Source organism: Myxocyprinus asiaticus, chromosome 16 (assembly GCF_019703515.2).
Source record: "Myxocyprinus asiaticus isolate MX2 ecotype Aquarium Trade chromosome 16, UBuf_Myxa_2, whole genome shotgun sequence".
NCBI lineage: Eukaryota > Metazoa > Chordata > Actinopteri > Cypriniformes > Catostomidae > Myxocyprinus > Myxocyprinus asiaticus.
Genome location: NC_059359.1, coordinates 33,973,787 through 33,994,370, shown reverse-complemented (window position 1 = coordinate 33,994,370; position 20,584 = coordinate 33,973,787). Strand labels below are relative to the sequence as shown.

Genomic DNA, 20,584 nt, shown 5'->3' with positions numbered 1-20,584 from the left:
GTGTGTGTGTTCTAATACTCATCAAGATTAATTTATTTGAACTAATTTGAATGATTTAATTTTCCCCTACTCAATACAATTAATTACTTTGAGCATTGGGGTTTACAGTGTGTGCTGGATGTTGCGTTGTGTAAACCCTGACATTCAGTTTTATGTTGTTGAACTGGTTCATTCTTTTCCGATTGAGTTTCAAAAATGGCTGTATTCGAGGGGCTAATGTTAGCCAGTCATAACTGTCGTCGTTTACATTGTAGTTTGAAGGAGGTGCTTAGGCCAAAACAGAGTGTTTCAAACAGAAGGCCAAAAACAGGTTGGAAAATTATCATTTATTACTAAATTATGACTGTTTTAATGCAAAAAAAATAAATAAATTTACTAACATTATCAGTGGACCTCAGGGAAGATAAAAAAACTATAAAATGGCCCCTTTGAATGATGTTGAAATAATGGGGATTGATGGCTTCAGCAGAGGCATATACCATAAATTAACAACCTCTGACCTCAGGGTATTTCTGCCTTTAAAGATTTTTAAGTTATCGTTAATAATCCATTCCCCTTTGAAAAAAAAAATTTACTGGATTTTTACTTCCAGAGACAGGCTGTTGCACTTTATTGGATTTGTACTAGAAGAGCGCTTATGATGTCATTAATCTCATTTAAAAAGCAATAATTTGGTTGTTGCCAGCTTCTATTCCCCTTGAGAAAACTTAACACAAGCTCACTTTAAAGGTGATGCATGTAATGTTTTTTTTCTCCTGTCCCAGCTTAATTTGCAGGAACATCCATAAGAATGCCATTCGAGTGCAATTCTACTTGGTGCCTCTAAAAGTGAGAAAAAATTACACACTGCACCTTTTAACAGATAGCCTGGGCTTTTAAATGTGCTATGTGTTTTAATATTTTCTAGTGATTTTAAACTATATGGTAATTTAAAATAGATTGCTTTCTGTTGCGACATTTGATGACATACCAGGTGACATTGCAACACACAAGCAACATTTTTTTAGTTTTCAGCCAAATTGATAACGCAGTGAGATTTTGACAGTAATGTTGACATCATGTAGCTGGGCTCTGTTTATGTTCTGCTTTCCTCTGTGGTTTTGGTTACCAAGAATGTTTAGAACCTGGGTCTAAATTCTCATAGGAATCATTGACTCGGCACCAGACCACCTCTGTTCCTTTATTATTCAGAGAAGATTGTCTTATACAGCTGAATACTCAACACAACGATGCTATTCATACCTCGGATTAAACGCTATACAGCGTATTACGCTAATAGCTGCACAAATCTACTGATTGCTGTGTATTCGCTTATTTCATTATGTTGCCGGTTTCTTTTCACTGTGCACAGTTTCTACACTGAAGTTTTTCTTCTAACACTCTCTTTTGCTCATTTTAGGCTGAAGATTAGAGTGTGGTTTAGTGAGGGTCTCTTTCAGTGCAGCCTCTGACAGATGACCTATAGAAATCACTACAGAACTGTCTGCCTGTTGCCAGGGCAACACTAGCTCACTTCTGTTTTTTTACGCAGTCACGTGACTGGCTGTTGGCGTCACTGGGGGAGGGACGCTGCCAGAGTTTGGTACACTCTTGGCTGCTCAGAGCTTCGAAGAATCTTGAGGACTTGTTGAGTTGACACGGCTGGTCATAGTCTTAGTGGTCGCTACTCACTGTCTGTTACCACTGTCATTAGCATTGGGAAAAAGAGCTAGGTTATGGACTATTGAAGGCAGCAGTTTGCAGGGGAAATAAAATAAACAAGTAAGAGGTAAGTCTTATTCCTTATTTGACTCTGTGCATCATGGGCAGTTTGATTTAATATCTGTACTTTGTATGTGATGGGAGAATTGGTTTGGCCGTGAGAGAAATGTCAGTGTGGTTATTCATGCACAGCTGTTGCATGCTTTCTCTCTTTATCTCTCACTCCCCCTTTCCTCTGTCAGAGACGTTCCATAGGGATGGAGTTAATTGTGTTCCCTTTGGATCAATCACTTGATTAACTCCCCTACATACCTAGATTCCTTCTCCCAATGTCTCGTTTCCATCCATGCTATTTCAGATCAGATCTTCATCTCCATCTAGATTTGTTTGTGTGCAAGTTGAATGTGAATGAATTGGAAGGAATTGGAGTCCAGTATCACTCCAGCTTCTCTAAATTGTGCATCATATTTACAAAGCGGAAATAGCCCCAGCCTCCTGGGAATGGAGGGAAGATGAGGGAGCTCTTAGCTTAATCTCTGCAAATTCTTTTTCTCCTCTTTCCCCAACTTTTCATTTTCACTTCCCCCACGTTCACTCCTCAATTAACTCCTGCATGTGGCTAAGCATCTATGCGTATGTGTTAATAATGCTTTCTCTGAGGAGACGCACTTGCGCTGAATACTAGAATAGCCCCAAATTCCTCCCCTCCCCCCTCCATCCCTCCCCCATCACACTGAACGTGGGTGGAGGGTGATACTTGGCAGGAAGAAAACATTTAATGCTAATTGCTGGAATTTTGTATTTTTTTTTTTTTTTTTTTTTTTTTTTACAGCAAAAATGCTCGCATTATTTCAAAATAGTGTTTAATTCATTTGAAACACAAGACAAGCTTTGAGACAATCATGGGAACAGCATTATTGTATCTCTCTTACAAAGGCAAAAAATTAGAAGTTTCTTTCATAATGGAAGAATCATCAAGTGCATCTCTGGTGATTATTACCAAAGTCCCTTTAAAGGGATAATTCACCTGAAAATGAAAATTCTCTTCTTCATGCCATCCCAGATATGTATGACTTTCTTTCTTCTGCTGAACACATATTAAGATTTTTAGAAGAATATTTCAGCTCTGTAGGTCCATACAATGCAAGTAAATGGTGATCAGACTTTTGTAGCTCCAACAATCACATAAAGGATACATAAAAGTAATCTAAATGACTCCAGTGGTTTACTCCATATCTTCAGAAGCCATATGATAGGTGTGGGTGAGAAACAGATAAATTTTTAAGTCCTTTTGTACTCTAAATATCCACTTTCACCTATAAAGCGAATAAAGTGTACATTTTTGCTGTAAAAAAAACAAACAAATAAAACAAAAAAATTCCAGCAATTAGCATTAAATGTTTTCTGCAAAGTATCACCCTCCACCCACGTTCAGTGTGACGGGGGGAGGGATGGAGGGGGGAGGGGAGGAATTTGGGGCTATTCTGGTATTCAGCGCAAGTGCGTCGTCTCAGAGAAAGCATTATTAACACGCACGCATAGATGCTTAGCCACATGCAGGAGTTAAGTGAGGAGTGAACGTGGGGGAAGTGAAAATGAAAAGTTGGGGAAAGAGGAGAAAAAGTATTTGCAGAGATTAAGCTAACAGCTCCCTCATCTTCCCTTCATTCCCATGAGGCTGGGGCTGTTTCCGCTTATTTCATAAATATGACGCATAATTTAGAGCTGGAGTGATACTGGACTCCAGTTCATTCACATTCAACTTGCACACAAACAAATCTAGATGGAGATGATGATCTGAAAATAGCATGGATCTTTTGGGAGCTACAAATGTCTGATCACCATTCACTTGCATTGTATGGACCTACAGAGCTGAAATATTCTTCTAAAAATATTTGTGATCAGCAGAAGAAAGTCATACACATCTGGAATGGCATGAGGGTGAGTAAATTATGTGAAGTGTATTTTTGTGTGAACTATACCTTTAAGGAAAGTCAGGCCATGTTCGTAACAACCCTGTTCAGCCTGCAGTATGCTGGTTTTTTTATGAATACAAGTACAGATCCTATGTACTTGAATGGGGAAGGACCACAATCTCTAAGATTGGTCACGATTATTAGCAATAACAGTTGTATCTTAAATTGTGCTGCTTTAGTTCAGATCACACACAAAAAAAAAATTATATTTTTCACACTGGTGCATCTGTACATTTGCATTCTCTATGAAAACTGACAGGGATTTCTGTATAAAAAAAAGTTGATTAGTTCTTTTAAAGGGATAGTTCATCCATAAATGAAAATGATCTAATTTATTCACCCTCATGCCATCCCAGATGTGTATGACTGTCTATTTTTTCTTCAAAAGAACACAAATGAAGATTTTTAGAGGAATATCTCAGCTCTGTATGTCCATACAATGCAAGTAAATGGTGACCAGAACTCCAAAAGCTCCAAAAAGGAGATAAAGTCAGCATAAAAGTAATCCATATGACTCCGGTGGTTTAATCCATATCTTCAGAAGCGATATGATAGTTGTAGGTCTTTTGTTTTTTGCGATTCACATTCTTTGTGTGTATCGCCACCTACTGGGAAGGAAGGGGAAATTATAGTAAAAAAAAGAATTACATATTGATCTGTTTCTCACCCACACTTATCACTTCTGGATTTAACCACTGGATTCATATGGATTACTTTTGTGTCCTTCACAAAAGTAATCTGTGTTCAGCAAAAGAATGAAAGTCACACACATCTGGGATGGCATAAGGGTGAGTAAATGATGAGAGAATTTTCATTTTTGTGTGAACTATCCCTTTAATTACAAGGAGAGACTTATTCAGTGTTACGTTTTCTCCTATTCATAATTATACCAGTGACCTGTCTCATCAGATACATCTGTGATTATTACAAAAAGCTAATTTAACCTTTAGATATCAGATCTTATTGTTAGAGTTAATGGGGTTTATTCATGAAACATAAGCAGAACATTTGTTTTTAAAGGGGGTAGCACACCAGACACATCTGTGTATGACTCACAGCATCTTAAAATTTGAAACTGTTTGTTTTCTGTGTACACAAACCGGTGCTGCCACTCGCCGTCCATTGGCGTAGCCCAGCTATCTAATATTTGTCCACTAAATTGCATTAAATTCGACCCAACGCATTATCAAGGGACATGCATTATTGATGTTAGCCTAGGCTAGACGATACATTGTGTATATAGGCAATTTATGAGTAACAAGTTTGTATTTTTGTGGTTTGACAGCTTGTATTAGGGCTACATATAGAGAAATTACATAGGCCTAATACATATCGCCCTTTTCTAATCTTTTAGTTTGCATAGTTTCACTGCTTTTTTTTCCTTCATACACCAACCTGCAAACTCATGTTCACTCTTGAATAATTGCAAAATAACTTTGTATGTAACATTTCTCTGTGGTGATTAAATTTTACCATTTTGGCATTTTTTTTATTTATTTTTTTTTTGGTCTGGTGTGCGACCGGCTTTAGTCGTTCATTAATTTGTGCATAGTCTTGTGTAAATTGTTCCATTGAATTCCTGTGATGTGATGCTCATGTTTCATTAATAAGGCCCAGTGTGTTGCAACTATAAAGGACTACATGATGGCAGACTGGACTCCTGCTGCGAGACATATTATTTGTTAGATGTTAGCGATTCCCTGTAACGCCATGGCAGTAATTCCAATACTCACACATGCACACTCATGCTCACAGTAGTTCAGGAACACATGGCACCAAAGACAAACACACTCCTGCGTTGGAGGCCTGCTGGCAGTATGGATGAGAGACACTGCTGGCAGCTTGTTCCGCACGGCCCACATGTGTGTAGGAGGAGATTATCCTCGTCACAACCACTGCTATTGTCTGTTATCAGGCCTGTCTGTTATTACAGCGCCTGTCTGCTTGTGTGTATAGCCAGTGTGTAGGTGGTGCTTGTGTGTTGTGTACATCTATTAAACAGCTTAAAAACACAGAGTGCCAAATGAACATGATTTTGTCTTTTATCAAACTCTTAAGCATTTTAATAGGATTCTCTCTCAACCATAACCAGTCTGATAAGATATTATTGATTTAATGTATGTATCTTAAAAATGTCTTACTATTTATCCTGCTATTGTAATCACAATTATTTAATTTGATTACTTGAATTTACATTCAGATTCCAATTTTGTATGGTAACACAACCAAAACAAGCTGAGAACTGTGTTCCTGAATTCATGTAATGCTGCTCTGTACATTTAGGTTTTACATCATTGAATCAATATGGTCAACTTCACATTAGTCCCCCCAGCTGCATGAAAAACAAAACTGTTATTCAAAAACTTTTTATTCTCATGATTGAGCCAAAACCATTGCTTTGAGTCAGATTACAGATTACCAGCAACACTGGTAGTGACATGCTGAAATTCCCTAAATGTGTGATGTAATGTATGGTAAGTGTATATGTATTATGGAGTATGAATATACAGAACAGCATGGACACTGTACTTGTATGTTGATGAGAATGTTGTATATTTCTTCAATAGGTTTCATCATCATAGTGCTCACATTTGCGCAATATGACAGCTTTGTCATTCTCGCAAACTTGTTTTGTAATAACTGTCCCTTGAATGGGTTTTCTGTATACTTTGTTTACATTATTAGGGTTAGAAGGTTTTTAGGTTTTGTGTGTAGGCTATTCCTCTGCTTGTCTTTGAGTGGATGTCATGAACTCTCCATTACAGTGACTGCTTCGTCCAGCTACATCCTTTTCATTATAGACTCTGGGCTTAAGTTTGTGTCAGATGTTATAACAGAGCTGTGTGAATCACGTTTGAATTTGGTCTCAGTTTGAAACAAGAGTCACTTTTTGCCCTGTTTCTGTCAGGCTCATTCTCCACAGGGCACCACATGTCAGAAAATATCCTCCACCATGCTGAGAGTTGGACACAGCTGTTCTACTTTTGTTATGCTCTCGAGCGTTGCACACTGCTTTTTTATTTCCCATACATTTTGTGCATTCCTTGCAGGGATGTTTGAATGTATAAAAATTGTGCAGAACTTTTAAGCCTGTGACTAGATCTCTATTTTTACTCTTTGACTTGTAAGGTGGTATAAACTACGGAAAACTGAATTGCTATGATTAGATTATTGCTTTTTAATGGTGTATCTCTGTTACTTCTCACATCAAATGCATCACTGTTGCTAAAAATAAACTTTTTAGAAAACTTGGAAAGTGTTGCTTATCCTCCTCGTATTGCACTATTTATGAAGTGTTTGTAAAAAGTGTGAATAGTCATTCTGTTTGTTTCCTTGGCTCTCCTCTCTCTGTGGGAAACTTTTTTTTTTCTGTGCTATTGTTTATTTGTTGGCACGGCAATGCAACAGTCTGTTATTACATTTCTCATTCTTTAGGCCAGTTCCTTGGTTTCGGTTCCCACCTCTGAAATTGTGATCCCTTCAAACGAAACAAAAAAAGATCTTATAATCACAGTCCATGGATGGAAGAGCAGCCCGGTTCCTAGTTTAACTTTGACCATTTCATGCTATCCATTTAGGGAATATGTTTAATCTGTTGATTATAATTGGACAAACAATCTGCAAGACCACTCAAGTTCGGCACCCATTCCACCACACAAATAATGGCCTGTCACTTTTAAGTTACCTTCTGAGGCAAGAACAGGCAATTAAGGTTTTTAGCAGTTTTATACTCTTGTCAGACATTTGATTTGAAAGGCTTTAGTAATGGTGACCACAACAACAAGGTTGTCCTCACAATGTACCATCATTGTCATCCTGGGTTGTGTCAGACACTCCCAGACAATTTGCGAGGAAATTGGAATTTCAGTGTCTCAGAGCATCTTTGCACTTGTGCCAGAATAGGTCAGGATATGCTGTAGGACAAGAAATTGCTTCCTTTCAGGACAGGATGATTATAGTCTTTTGGTTTTGCTGTTATCTCACAAATTAGCTTGAATTGTTTTTAGGGTAGCTGCTCTTTTGGTATCATCGGTAATTCAGAAGTAGGGCTGGGTATCGATTCGGATTTTTCGATTCCATTTCACAAGCTCTCAATTCTTTTCTATTTGATTTGATTTGATGCCAGTTCATTTGGGTATATTTTTGTTATAATGTCAATTCTGCTTGAAAGAGAATGTTCTCTTTCTGAATGCTGTTAATTATACAGGGGACCTTCTAACTTGGTACATAACAAAAATGTGAGAACGGGAAAAACTCTAGATCTAACGGCCAGTAGAAAAAGTAGTGTGATAACATTTATTTGAATAAACTAAAAGCTGTATGAATAATTTGAAAAAAAGAGTTTTTTGAAGACCACACACTTTGTAAAAACTCATCCAGAAAAATCCAGAAATAATAGCAACAGAATTTAGAAAGGTTGGCACTCCAAAAACATGTAAAATTAAATTTATATTCTTTGTCATTTTCACATTAATTAGGATAACCCGGCATTACAGACGTGACATCTCTGTTACGGACGGGACCGTCATATCCATTAAGACTTGATATCCATTAAGACTGTGATTATAAGATTAAAATCGCAACCTTAAGAAATTACTAAACCGCAAAAGACTGTGTTTTAAATCATCTGCATTGACCAATTGAGTCAGCAATTTGTGAATGAGCAACGCCTTGTAGCTGGTGTGCTCAGTGCAGACAGCAAGTTTAGATGATGTTTATCATATTACAATTAGTCAAATTGACAGAGAAAGATGCCTTTGATGGGTCCTGGATATTTCTCTCTCTCTCTCTCTCTCTCTCTCTCTCTCTCTCTCTCTCTCTCTCTCTCTCTCTCTCTCTCTCTCTCTCTCTCTCTCTCTCTCTCTGTGTGTGTGTGTGCGCGCACAAATCGGTGGGAAGGTGCAGGTCAAATTTTCCTCAGGTCAGATTAATTAATACTGAGCTGATGAGAACTGTTGTCTTTTCTGCTTTTCCTGTGGCAGTTCAAAATTGATTTAAAGACACAATTGCATGACTTGATGATGTTGCCTTGTGATACAATGGTTAATCCCGAGCTGTTGAAATATGGAGGCGTTACAACTCAACGCGTTGAAGGAACTGTGCCAGAAGATCTGGGAAACCAAAGTGTGGCCTGAGGAGTGGACTCAGTCTTTTAACGTACCACTACCGAAAAAAAGGAACTTGAAGAAATGGCCAAACTACCTCACCATCAGCCTTATTAAGGCCCCAATATACTTATGTTGAAGTTCTCATACGTTCTTTCAGGGGTAAAAAAGTTCTAAACAGCCGTGCAACAGTATATTGTTTCCGAACATTCAGACACCCGCCACACCGCTGCGGGAGGCGTTTATAGGAGCATTTAAATATGAGGATGCTCAGTAAAACCTTAACTAATGTGACTCTTTAAAATGTGTTATCAATAGCCTAGTTTCCATCCACTTTTCATACTATTTTGTTATCGACAAAGTGAAAATGCGTAAAAAAATTTGTGAAATTTGCCGTCTTCTGCCTGTTTCCATTCAAATGGCCTTTTATCGATAAAAATGGTGTGCGTGATGACGTCCTGCCTAAAAAGACACTTTGTTGCATAGGTTTTGGTTTAGCGCAAAAGAAATCTGCCCTTAAGCCGTTTCCATTCAGAAATGTGTGTGTATCGCTAAATCGCCTCCCAGATGTCCCTAATTTTTTTCCTCCAAAAGTTTGGTAAAATGGGGAGAGTATTGAGACAATTCATTGAAATTAGACAGCTTACTGTCATTTTAATTTCACAAATAAAAGCAATCAAAAGGGAGCAGTTGCCCTTCTGATAGGACTGTAAAATTGGTCCTGATTTTGCGCCTATCGCAGGTTGCCACCGGTTCCGACCCAAAAGCAAATTGTCATGACCCTGTTCAAGCTGGCAACCTGCACCAAGTAGTGGGGACATTTTCGGTCTTAGTATAAGGACCATCCATCCATGTGTATATATGCTGTGTGCACAGCTATTAAAGAAAAACTGATGCTGTGTAATTTCAGGGTTTATATATGATACATTCCTGATATTCAATAGGCTATTTTGAACAATCATCTAATCTAAAGCATTACCATCACAGCTACATTATGTCCCGTATATTTGTCCCACAACTTTTAACGACAAACTGAACTTATCATCTAAAATTAATTTTAGCATCATAATGCAATTTACAGTTTCTGGAGAAGCTCAGCAAATGCGATCCGAGGTAAAGAGGGTCGTTTTCTGAAAGTGAACTCAGCATTGGACAAATAGTTCTGATAGTTTATTGTCTTGAAGTGTAGAAATTGTCATTCAGCTGACTTTATTCGTCTATAGAACAGGGTACGGCTAATTTAAGTTTGTGTAAAGAAAAGGCATATATAGGTCTAAAAATATAAAAAAAATTTGATTGTTAATTTATTTTTTTAATTTAATGCGTTTTTCGTTTGGTTATTTATTTAATTTAATAGAGGGAATTTTGCCAGCATTTTTTCAAAAGTAAGCTAAACAATAATTTTAAAGAATTGGGCTGTTAGTGTTCCAAAAAAGCACATGGAAGCTTTTCTTCTAGTATTGTTTAATTATTTTTAATTTAAAACATCTTTGTGCACAGAAATTATGTTTTTTGTATTGTGGGCTAATTCCGTGACTGCCATCTATTATTTTGAATGGTGTGAAAAAGCAACTTTATTAAATAAACGGATGTCTACCACGATTAAATTAATCGCAAAGAGTGGCCATTAATTTGTTCTCCGTGCACTTGTCAGTGTGCATGTCTTGATATGAGATATTTGTGTTGGCACTCCTGGAAGTGTCTTGTTTGCAGTGATCGGATCTTTATGCTGTTCAGATCAGTCCATAATCACGTACAATAAATTGGCTTTTATGGATGTATAGCTTGTCGTCATGATTAACATAAGCTAACGATTGCGGTAAATTCTGTCATGTGACACGACATTTTTGCGTTAAAGCCAATTTTCTCGACAAAAAGTGTTTCCAAACCAGTTTTTCGTGACATTTCATGTATCGACATAGTTTATGCGCTAGAGTTAAACAGAAAAATATTATGTCGACACTTGTGAAATTTTAGCGATAATTTGCGTTTCCATCAGCTTAATTTTGATGCGCTAAAAAGTTTTTCCGCAAAAAATCCTTGGATGGAAACGTAGTTAATGAATTCATGCCTCATTCTATGAGTAGAATTCACATGAGATCAGTTGTTTTAACCACTCGATGATGATTTAAAGTAATATATATGCAGTAGAACGTTTTTAATTTGCCTTGTTTGTGATTAATTCATGATGCTAATGTGCTAACATGCTATACACAGCCATAATATGTGCCGATTACACTCTGTTATTGTAATTTATGATGACACTGATACTATTGCAAAGATGAGCGTTTAAGTGTTAATGTGTAGAATAAAGACAAAAGAATGATGATAGGCTTACTTTGGGCAGATGTGTAAATGGCTTTCACTGCAGATGGCACAAGTGAATACCGATTTTTACTGACTGAACAACATAAACAGAATAAGCTGTCAGCATCAAGGTAGGAGGAGCTCCAGGTCACACATACCGATGACGTGGACCAATGGCAGTAAGGTGTTAAGCAGTCAGTTAGAATTTTCCTCAAAGTTCGACCAGGTAAGCGGTTACGAACCACCAAAACAAATGAAAAAACACTGTCTTTTTGGCCAGATTTAGTTATAAATGACATCACACCTGTTTGTTCTTTGATTTCATATGAAGTATATTTGGGCCTTTAGCCACCCAATAAGGTCCTGCTCCAAATTATCTTCAACTGCCTGTCAACTAAGGCAGAGGAATTGCTGGCAGATGTACTGGCCGGATTTAGACACAGACGGAGTACAGTTAATCAGATCTTCAACTGCAGAGTATTATTAAAAAGCACTTGCAGCATCATTGAGAACTCTTCCACAACTTTATCGACTTCAAGAATGCATTTGATAGAGTCTAGCACGATGGATTATGGTAGGTACTAAGAGACTACCACTGAAGAAAGACTGGTACAACTGATCCAAGCACTGTATAAGAAAGCTAGCAGTACCATCCTCCTAAATAAGCAGCTGGGTGATTTCTTCAGGATAAGTCGGCATTTGCCAAGAATGCTGACTGTCCCCAGTCCACCTGTTCCTGGAGAAAATCATGCTGGAAACCCTCCATGAACACCATACTTCCATCTCTGTAGGTGGCAGCTCCATCTGCAACTTGCGTTTCACTGACAACATCGACCTCATGGGTGGCAACAATGATGAACTGCAAGAACTTACCACAAGACTTGTTGATGGAGCATAGGCTTACAGCATAGAGGTCAGAACAGAGAAATCAAAAGTCATGGTCAACAGCACAAATGACACCAGTGCTGACATCTCCATGAACTCCCAGAAGCTAGAGGAAATGACCAGCTTAAAGTACTTATGGATGACCCTGTCTGGCGATGGCACCTGCACGGCAGAGATACGAGGGAGAATCGGCAAAGCAATGGCAGCGATGGCAAAACTAGACAGAGTGTGAGAAAACTCTTCAAGCTCTTCAAGTCACTTGTTTCCATCCTTCTTTATGAGGGTTAGACATGGACCCTCCTGGCAGACACTGAGAAAAGAATCCAGGCTTTCAAGACCAAGTGCCTGAGGAAAAAGCTCTTCTGTCAACAGCCTCCAACAGACATGAAGGACAGTCTCAACTGCATCTTCCCTCATGTCTCCCCGACGGCCTGAGGGCTGAGGGACTGACTTGACATGATATTAAATCCCGGCTCTGAGAATCATCAGACTTGCTACAATATATTCGCATCTGGAGGTAGTTTGAACGGAGGTATCAAACTCCCAATGTCTCATTATGGAGGATTGCAGAGTATGCACATTAATATAGAACAGTGATTAAAACTGACTTGAACTACCTGTGCATTAAATAGTTTTTCCAGCCAATCAGAATCGAGTATTCCACTTAGAGCCCAACCGATATGGGATTTTTAAGACCGATACCGATTTTAGAGGGGAGAAATTCACCAATTACCGATATGGTGGCCGATTTAGATCATTTTTGAGCTGGAATGAAAACAGGCCTTTTCAATGTGGATTGTGCACCGATATGACTATGCAAAGTTACTCAAAAGGCTGCTTTCTTAAATATTTTTATCAAAGAATATTTGACATTATTATTATTATACATTGTCAACAAATTCTATAAATGAACACTGAGAAAATAAAGAATAAATAAAAATACAATAAATAGCTAAATAAACATCAGTACTGTTTAGTATCAGTCAAATGCTGACCATTAAAGTAAAGAATAAATACAAATAAAATAAATAGCTAAATAAACATCAGTAGTACTGTTTAGTGTCTCATTCTGCTCTCCTCTCTCTGTGGGAAATGCTGACTGTTTTAATACTGCCAGTCAATAAGGGTCAGGTTGTAAAAGAAGCATTCACACCTGCCGAGACAAGAGAAGAACGACGGCAGAAGTGTTACAACGTATTCTACTATACAAGCTCAGGGGAAACTTTCAACGGTGGAAAACCAGACTTCTAAATTTTACATTTTATAAATGCAGTGACTGGAATTTTTCGGTTGAAGGGGGTACCAAACTGTGAATCCTGAACAAAACAGTTTGGTGAATACATGTTTATACATTAGCTTCCACTCAGCTGACAAGCAATGAAAGTAGCTATGTGGTTAGCTAGTTAGCTATGAGCTCGTTGTCACGGAGAGTAAAAGATGGACCGGCATTGCATCTCACCAACTAGGAAACAACATACCGTGAAATCGACACTCAACAGACACAATCCACCATCGCACTGTTGTCTGCTGAGCTGCAAAAAGATGCTATGATGCTTACCTTTCAATCTGCTACGTTACTGACTGCACTGACAAACTATAGCTGGCTTACACAGCAAACAGTTGTGATAAACATGAGTGACATGGTTGTCAGGGACAGGGTTAACGTTATATTAGTTATATTGAAAAGGGAAAATGATGAGGTCATTGTTTATTAACTTTCCAGTATGTATTTCATAAACTAGTTAGCAGCTTACTGAGAAGACACCGCTTAACTCTGCACCAATTAACTCCGCCCTGTCTGCAGAGCCACCGTCAGCTCAGCTCTGTAAACACTGGAGTCAGAGCATGCTCTGCTGGACAAACTATGTTATGACACCATTCTAAAGCATTGTTTTCTTCATTATATGTTCTGAAAATGTTTTAATATCTGTGCATATCGGTAAACATATACGCCGATACCGATATATCGGTGAAAGGCTAATATCAGCCGATAATATCGGTTGGGCACTAATTCCACTAGACCAGGGTTTCCCAAACGGGGGTTTGCGATCCCATGGGGGTTCATGAGGGAACCTCATGAGGGAGATTGCATATGAAAATATGTCTGTCATTTACTGATTTTTAAAAAAAAACGATGATTCCAAATGCTGTCAGCCATTTAAAAAAATAAAAAACAAGAACACAACTTAAACCAAGTGTGTCAATTTTCCTTTAAACAAAACTTGTGTCTATGGCTTCAGTGCAATTTTCTGTGGGCGTGTGTGAGAGTGCTTGCATGCAAGAGTGCGTGCTCTCATGCAGTAGACTGACAGTGAGAAATGGAAATGTTTTATGCAAAAGTAAATAACGCGCTACTCTCCATACAAAGTTATGATGTAGCATAATTACTTTTATCAGCAACGCAATCATGTTTTAAAAATAAAAAACCTTCATTAACCTGACACTGTTTGCCCTGTAGTCCTGAAAAGCAATAGGTGACGGCTGTACCTCCTTGCCTGTACTGTTAATCGCGTATGCACTGGTTTTGTTCACTGCTGAACTGACCGGTTGACGGAGGCTTCTGATGGGTTTTAAAGGTGTCAGTGAGGCGGCCTCCTATTTCCTTACAATGCAGCCTAAACTTAAAATATAGGCTAATCATTTATAATTTCAAATATATATGTGTGTATGTGTGTGTGTGTGTGTGTGTGTGTGTGTGTGTGTGTTACGACCCTGGTTGAACATGTAAAAATTGGCTGTATCATATCAAGATATCAAATGTAAGCTACATACACAAATGGAATGGCATAGATTTATAAAAATTTCAGGGAAATTAAACAAATAAATAAATAAAATAGACCATTAAACAAAGACAGATATAAACAGACCATTTGTCAAGATTGTGTGTGTATGTAGTGCAATCACTGATTGGGATAGAAATGCCAATTGTGAATTAAATTAAATGAAATATATAAATATTATAAGAAAAGAACAATAGATGTAATAAAGGTTCATTCAAATATAACAATAATATGAAAAATAAATTGCAAAGATGTAACATTATATTTCAAAAGGTTAATATTACTTAAAATATCAGGGGGTACTTCAAATAAATAATTTAGGTCAAAGGGTTTCAGCTGAAGAAAAAAAGTTTGGGAACCCCTGCACTAGAACTTGGAATAAATTTAATGTATTCCATCAATAAATATGATGTCTTGGAAACATGTATTGGATATAACAGTATATATTTTGATACATGTTTATTGTTTGTATGCATAATTTGTACTATTTACATGTCTTTGGACACATTACACAGAACGTGTCAAACCAAACTCTCAACACACAGTAAAAGGATGTCGGTGCTAAACTTTTTCGCCATTATACTAAATCACTGGTGAGTGAAATCTAAAAATTTACCAGCAAGAGGCTAATCACAGACTCTTTTTTTTCTCTTAGTGGAAATCTGTTCACCAGTGCAAGTAGTGTTGGCGAAAAGAGTAAAAGATCGATCTTGGGATTTTAAGAATCTATATCAGGATCATTCAAATAAAGATCACGATTAATTGGAAAATCTGTATATTTACTAAGCCCTATTCAGAAGGTTGGGGTAAGTGTTTATTTTCAAGTTCTCCATAGTTTGAAATTACACTTGTGTTGGTGAGTTCCTATGAGAAACATGTCAAAAGGCTTAAAGCAACAGCACTGTGGCCATCAGAGATCAAGCTCTTTATTAGATGCTGTTCAGCAAGAGTTTAATAAGATTAATTACTACACCATTTGCAAATTACCACACAGAACAAGAGCCTTGAAGCTCTGCTTTCAAGCTGACAATTATGAATGATTGTGGCTATTAAACACTGCTTCAAGGAGGGAAGAAAAGACGTCATATCCACTGGTGCCCTACTTGATATTCTTGCCTGATTTTCTCTAACTAACCTTACCAAATCATTATACACTCTTTATCTTTGGCTAGCAGTGACATTTAAATAGCAACTAATACTTTACAGTTCTAGTTTGCTGTAAAATGGTTGGTTGAGGTTTTACCTGTGGCAAGGATTTTGGAGAGCCCTTGAAATTGTGTTGTTATCTACATAAGTTTCTGATCAAATATAGCAAGAAACTCAGGAAGGGTTGGGAAAACAAATACAAATCACAGTTCTTGAGGCAAACAAATTTTAACTAGCTATATTTGTTCCAAGTTCCACACAAACAGGTTTTCTCCCCGAGAAGTTTCGTCTCTTTAATTCTTTACGTTTAGTCCTTTTACTGCACCGCTCCAACAGCCATCAAAGCACCGCTTGCAAATACAGCTTCAGTGACATCTTTGTCTTCTCTCTATAATAAACATATACAAGAGACTGCTTGGAAAGCAGACAAATTTTATATTGTCGTAATCATTTATTTATTTCCTACATGTTCCTTCAGTCAAAACGATATTTTTATGCTTAATGCAGAAGTTACAAGGTTAATACGCCATAGCATGTGCAAGTCCCTGTCATGTGGCCTGTGAGATATGTATGATGTAATAACATCATCTAATGTCTATATTTGGCATATGAACATTTGAAGACATAACAGTGGCCTCTCATAGTCTAGATGCATGTATCTTGCACAATATGAAAGTATTAAAGAGTATCGCCACCACCAGAAAGAATTGGAAATTCAACCTTGCACATCCTGGCATTGCAGGAAAAGCAGTTAAGTGCCGATGCACAGTCTTCACATACTGCTACAAACTTTCACCACTAGGTGGTGCAGTCAGGGACTGGGTAGCTCAGCAAGTAAAGACACTGACTACCACACCTGGAGTCGCAAGTTCAAATCCAGGGCGTACTGAGTGACTCCAGTCAGGCTTCCTATGCAACCAACTGGCCCGGTTGCTAGGGTGGGTAGAGTCATGTTGGTTTAACCTCCTCGTGGTTGCTATAATGTGGTCCTCGCTCTTGGTGGGGCGCGTGGTGAGTTGTGCTTGGATGCCACGGAGAATAGCGTAAGCGTCCACACGCTAGGTCTCCGTGGCAATGCGCTCAACAAGCCACGTTAAATGTCTCAGACGCGGAGGCAACTGAGATTCAGTTGAAGTTCAAGATACTAATGAGTGTTTCAGTCTCAGTCCTAGATCAAATGGGAGAGTTTAAATGAGAACATTGAGTCCAAAGAAGAAGCCCTGGATTTGGGTTGTGTTTGGTGCTAATGGCCTCTATCATTAGACTGAATGGCCAGGTTCCTGAGCAGACACGCATTGATTCAATAGGGAATTTGAGTCTTGTCTGCTGTTATATCTTGCAGAACAAATTAGTTATTCTGAGTCCATCCTCCTCTGATTCCAGTCCCCTTTTATCTCTTTCAATCTTTTGTTCTTGCACCATGTTCAATATTTAAATGGCCTGTAATACAAATATTACGAGTCAAAAAATTGAGTTTTGAGTTTTGCCCGAGGGGGTTTTAATTCAGTATTTTCCAAAGCTGATATCAAAGAGCATCCTTTTTTCTCCTTTATTCTTTTGAGAATAACATTTACCATGCCTTTATTTCTTTTCTCTTTTTTACTAAGGTCGCACACAATGTGTAGAATGTCTTACAATTTTTTAGTTTATTGAGAGGCCAAAAAGTGCAAAAAGTGCTCAGTGCAAAGACAAAGTTTTCAATTTACATCATCATCAGTGTCCCATTAACAATAGCACACCTGATTCCATTTGTACAGGAGTATTCACCGTATTGGTCCTAATAGAATAGACTTAAAAATATACAAATGTTTGCTAAAGGTTATAGACATTGCCTTTTTATATGGTATACTGGCATTCACATATATTACTAAAGTAACAAAGTTATCAAGAGTCTATGTGTATCAGGAAATAGAGAAGGACACAAATTACATAAAAATTACATATAACAATAATATTCATTATTCAAAGAAGAATAGTTGTATGCACACAAATCAGTGAGAAATTATATTTTGTGTCATATATACATTATATAAATATAATGTATATATGACACGAGATTGAGTTGGGTTGCCACTTGATGTCCAATGTTGGGCTAAATATGGATTCTGAAGAAAAGCCAGTTGGGAACTGCTGTTCTAGAACTCAGAACACAACCTTGAACGGGCTGCTTGAAAATGTTACTCATATTTAAATGGTTGAATCAGTGTTCTCAGTTGTGAACGGTCTAAAGCTGCAGTTCACAGAAAACCATGTTTTACTCCCAAAACCTCCCTTTCAGCCCTATGGAGAGGGAATTCTGTCTAATCATTACACCCTGTCTACATCAAACGTGAACGGTACGGTACGTTGTGACAAAAGCAAATAGCTCCCTTTATAATCAGTGATGCTGTCTACACTGGATGCGTCCGTCACATCTTGTCATGACGACAGTAAACAGATGCCCCGTTCTATTTTGCGCTGCTTGCTCTGGCTCCTGCTAACAAGACAAAATAAACTGTGTAGAGCGTTCACTTTGATGTGTCCTTAATGCATTGCAACATCGATCTAGTGAGATGTTTCCATTGTTCTTTAATGCGTTTTGGAGTGGCTGCAGCTATCTTCAGAATAGTTCATTGAATAATTTATTTGCCTTACATTACAACAACTATAATCCACAGAAAACTGATAGATTGGTTTTCCAAATGTACCAGTGGTGGGTAAACTGAAGTTTCAATATGCCAGTAGCCTTTTATCTATCTGTAAAGAGGGCACTATTATTTTCCTCTAACCTAGCACCTGTTGTGTGATCGTGCTTTAAAGTCCTATTTTGCTACACCTCACCTGTTCCAAGTTGAAACTGCAGTAACAGTAGACTTTTCTTTTTTTTTTTTTTTTTTTTTTTTTTTCCCACATGAAACCAAATAGTTAGGACAGGATGTACTGTAATGTACTTGCGTGGTTAATTCAGAAAAGCAGTTTCCGATCTTCATGTGTTCAAGTTTGAAGAGCCTCATTCCAGTTCTAATCAAACAGTGAGCACTATCTCCTCTTCTGCCCTAACTTTCACCTCCCAGCTTCAGTACACACAATGCATGCAGTTCCTTTAAAAGTTTTAAAGTCTTGTTTTTTTACATTGTATGTTGTTTGTGTATGTGTCCCAACAACTTCAGTCTTAAAGTTGACCGATTAATCCAAAGAGCCATCACCTGACTGAAAAATTGAGACACTTTTTATCAGATGTCACGTAACATCTGATGCTCTCCAGACCTTCCGGTCTGAGTGGAGGGTCTACAGCTGGGGATTATGAATGACCTATCAAATGGATACATTTTTCATTTCGTTTTGCTATTTTTATCCATTACCAGATATATTTATATTTTCTAGATATCATATGTTATATGTTGTCCTCTTTAGATAAATCACCATTTTGATGATTTTTGTTGATCTGGTTTTGTCACCTTTTTATTTGTATTCTGGCCCTTCATTCTTCTATGTCCTGAAACGTGTAGTTTGATACTGCACCGTTTTCATGAAAACATGTTTCTGCAGTGCTTTGAGATGTGGAGCTGGAAGTATATTGTACAATCTTCTGTACTCCAATATGTCTCTTAAAGGTTCAATAATGTTTAGAACTGATGATTTGAGAGACAGTGCAATGTGTTCATAACATTTTTTTAATTTTTCTGTTGTGTGTATGGGGATATTATTATTATGCACAAAGGGAACATCTTGAGGGAGCGGTGTTTGTATGATAGGAGGCATCTGGTCCTGTAAAATCGGTTCATATTCCTTGAACAGTATATGTAATATACCTAATGACTCCAGCGAGATGTCTTCTCATATCATTACAAAGCTCTAGATCATTGTGGTGATCATTAAGTAATGATGAAGCTGCTACGGAGAATGGATTATTGAGCAATTAAATTTTGTGTATGGCTTCACAATTTAGAATTTTCACATTCTGTTGTTGGGTATACACTCACTGAGCACTTTATTGGGAACACTATGATCCTATTAAAGTTCCCATCGTGGTCATCTCTTGTTGTAGCCCACACGCCTCAAGGTTCAACTTGTTGTGCATTTTGAGATGCTATTCTGCTCACCACAATTGTACAGAGTGGTTATCTGATTTGCCGTAGCCTTTCTGTCAGCTCGAACCAATCTGGCCATTCTCTGTAAACCTCTCATCAACAAAGTCGTTCTGTCAGCAGAACTGCCGCTCACTGGATGTTTTTTGTTTTTGGCACCATTCTGAGTAAACTCTAGAGACTGTTGTGCGTGAGAATTCCAGGAGATCAGCAGTTACAGAATAAACCAGCACGTCTGGCACCAACAATCATGCCACGGTCGAAATTACTGAGATCAAATTTTTTCTCCATTCTGATGGTTGATGTGAACATTACGCTATGCTGGTCTCAGAGGCAGATGATTAAACTGCTTTGATCTACATTTGTGCTGCTGTTAACCAGCAAAAGAGGGACTGAAGCGGTTGTCATAATGAACCAGCTTCTCAAATAGTCTTTTCAACATCACAGTATCTTTATTTTTCTATGTTACAAACATTCAAACAATCACTAAATAAAAGTTTAAAGCGGTTACCGTTGGAGCGCACTGTTTTGATGCAGCGATGCCTGCCATGTTTTCTGACATCAAACAAATACAAACTAGGCAGTCCACTTGAGCCTTCTCCCATTCTGTCCGTCAC

General features: G+C 37.9%; 1 protein-coding gene across 5 annotated transcripts in view; it reads left to right on the top strand.

Annotated features, from left to right (window-relative positions):
• The window catches only part of ncalda (neurocalcin delta a), an 87,655-nt gene that overhangs the window by 51,900 nt on the left and 15,171 nt on the right, over positions 1 to 20,584 (top strand). Inside the window, exon 3 of one of the 5 annotated variants that reach the window (XM_051721892.1) lies at positions 1,532 to 1,761. The exons of 3 other annotated variants lie outside the window; for them this stretch is intronic. The gene's annotated coding sequence lies outside the window, so the exon portion shown is untranslated. Of the gene's footprint in view, positions 1 to 1,531; positions 1,769 to 20,584 lie in introns of all 5 variants that reach the window. One more of the 5 variants, XM_051721890.1, reaches the window with a different exon arrangement.